Source organism: Callithrix jacchus, chromosome 2, assembly GCF_049354715.1.
Source record: "Callithrix jacchus isolate 240 chromosome 2, calJac240_pri, whole genome shotgun sequence".
NCBI lineage: Eukaryota > Metazoa > Chordata > Mammalia > Primates > Cebidae > Callithrix > Callithrix jacchus.
Window position 1 is genome coordinate 95,041,754 of NC_133503.1, and position 2,916 is coordinate 95,044,669.

The 2,916-nt window shown below is 35.2% G+C and overlaps 1 pseudogene; it reads right to left on the bottom strand.

Moving 5' to 3' along the window:
- Positions 1–2,122: 2,122 nt before the first annotated feature.
- LOC100412677 (large ribosomal subunit protein P1-like) lies at positions 2,123–2,454 on the bottom strand (annotated as a pseudogene).
- Between the last annotated feature and the right edge of the window lie 462 nt (positions 2,455–2,916).

Here is a 2,916-nt window from a genome sequence, read left to right on the forward strand (position 1 = left end):
AAATGAGAAACTATAGGTCAAACCATCAAAATAAGGTTAAGAGCATATGTCCATGCCTTTGCTTACCTTGTTTTTATAGGTCAGTGGTAAATTTGCTTTTTAAAAAGTAGTAACATGATTTTATATAGAAATTCTAATAATAAAGACTGGCTTTTTCAGTCTGGTGACAAGATGGCAGTTCTTACAAGCCTTGAGAAGACTAAACAATGCTAAGTAAAGGCTGATGAAACCAAAAATGATGAACACTCTAGCTCTATGTTACATATGTAGATGTGTTTTCACTTTGGTAAAAGCAATCCAAGAGGGAATGGAAGTGTTTCTGGTGTAGAACTGATAATCTGGAGGAAATAACAGGATGTGGACCCAGGAAAAGATTTCTGGAATTTTTTGGTGGCTTCCAGCATTGTCAGCTTGCCACTCTCAGATTTGGATGCTTCTGTCTAATTTCCTTCCTTTTAGTAAGGCTAGGTTTTCTTTTTTTCTAAGCTTTATTAAAGTATATTTGATATACAATGAATCATACATATGTAATCTATATAATTTGACATGTTTTGACATATGTTTATACCATCACCATAATCATGATGTTAAATGTTTAAGTGACTTAAATTGAGGTAGCTTTTATGTTTTATGTACATAGATTTTTATGTCTATTAATCTGAAAACCAGGTAATCCAGTCAAAGCAGAATTGCAGTTTTATAGGGTGAGGAGGAGAGGAATATATGTCCTTGTGCTATGGTTCAGATTAATGTTTTAGTCTTTAACTATGTGAATCTCACAGTTGGAATGATTGAAGATTGTTCTGTTTTTTCTCTTTCTTGCTTAGGATCGTTGGTTTAGTTTCATCCAGATAAGTGTCAGAACAGTTATGAAAACTACTTTTGAAATCCTTGTGATTTGTTGGTTAGTCAATGTTTGGAAGGAAAGGAGAGAAGTAGAGAAAAAAGAGGGAGGAAAGGAGAACAACAACAAAAGAAGCAAGGGTTTAAGGCAAAGAATGTGGAGTCTTGCTGTCATGTTTAAAAAAATCCATTTATAAAGATAATATTCACCCCCCAAAGTTTCCTCATTGTGATCCTTCCTCCAACCTCTGGCTGCACATGACCATCACCGATCCATTTCTGTCACTGTAGATTAATTTTCATGTTCTAGATTTTTATGTACATAGAATGCTACAGTATGAACTCTTTTTTTCTGACTTCTTTCATCAGCATAATTATTCTGAGACTTATCCATGTTGTGCATGTCAATAGTTCATTCATTCTCTTGTATGGTTATACTACAGTTTGCTTGTCCATTCACCTCTTGACAGACTTTTGTGTATTTTCAGTTTTTGGCTATTGCAAATGAGACTATAACTATAAACATTTATATACAAGTCTTCATATGGATGCACACTTCTTTCATTTTTCATGGGTAAATACCTAGTGGTAGAATGAGAAGATCATATGATAGTTGTATGTTTAACTGCTAAGAAATTGTCAAACTGTTGTTGAAAGTAACTGCATCACTTAACATCCCCACTAGCAGTGTATGAGAGTTCAGTTGCTCCACATCCTCACCAGCACTTGGTATGGTCGGTCTTTTTAATTTTAGAAATTCTAATATGTATATTGTGATACCAAATTGTAGCTTGAATTCAGATTTTTCTAATCACTAATTATATTAAGCTTATTCTCAGGTGATTATTTCTCATCTGTATATTTTATTTGGTGGTGTGTTTGTTGAAATTATTTGTTCATTTAAAAAATTAGGTTATTTGTATTCTTATTGAGTTTTGTGTATTTTTTTTGTATTTTGAATACAAATACTTTCTCAGATATGTAATTTTCCAATATTTTCTCAGTTTATGACTTGACTTTTTATTCTCTTTATAGTGTTATTCAAAGAGCAAAGTTCTTAATTGGATAGAGTCCAGTTTGCCATTTTTATTTTAAATAGAATGAGTTATTCAGTATGATATTGGCTGTGGGTTTGTAATAAATAGCTCTTATTATTTTGAGATACGTTTATTAATACCTAGTTTATTGAGAGTTTTTAGCATAAAGAGCTGTTGAATTTTGTTGAAGGCCTTTTCTGGGCCTTTTTTTTTTAAAAGTACAGCTTTTTATTGAACACATTATAAAAGAGGTTTAGTCAAAAAGACCAAAGCCCATATCATCATCAGACTCCTCAGATTCTTCGTTCTTTGCTTCTACTTTCTTTTCCTCAGCTGGAGCAGCAGCAGTGGAGAGGGCAGGACCTGGAGCAGGCCCACCAGCCCCTACATTGCAGATGAGGCTCCCAATGTTGATGTTGGCCAGGGCCTTTGCAAACAAGCCAGGCCAAAAAGGTTCAACGTTTACACCTGCTCCTTTAATGAGGGCATTGACCTTATCCTCTGTGATGGTCACCTCATTGTCATGCAGAATGAGGGCCTAGTAGATGCAGGCGAGCTCAGAGACGGAGGCCATGGTGTGGGTGAGTGTGGGGCTAGCGCTGCCGGACGCGGTGCTAGTCACCGGATGAAGTAAGAATCTCACCCCAACATGGCCTTAGCTTCCTTTTGAGATAATCACGTAGTTTTTGTTTCTGGTTCTGTTTATGTGATGGATTACATTTATTGATTTGTATATGTTGAACCAGGTGGCAAGACTCATTTTACCAGGACTGGCAAATACACCCAGGTTAACTGTAACTGCATTCCTGGTTTCCAGAACTCTCTTCCCTTTTGCCCCTGAAATTTTCTTGTTTTCTTTCAAGCTCACTCTGCATTTCAACTGGCGCCAATTATATTTTATTCAGCATTACTGTGCATTTTGCTTTTGTGTTGTTTTGTATCACTTTTTATGATATTCAGCGTATGTTATATATTGAACAAATTAAGAAGCAATTAGTATTTTTCCTATTTAGTATCCAAATTGACACTGGAATGC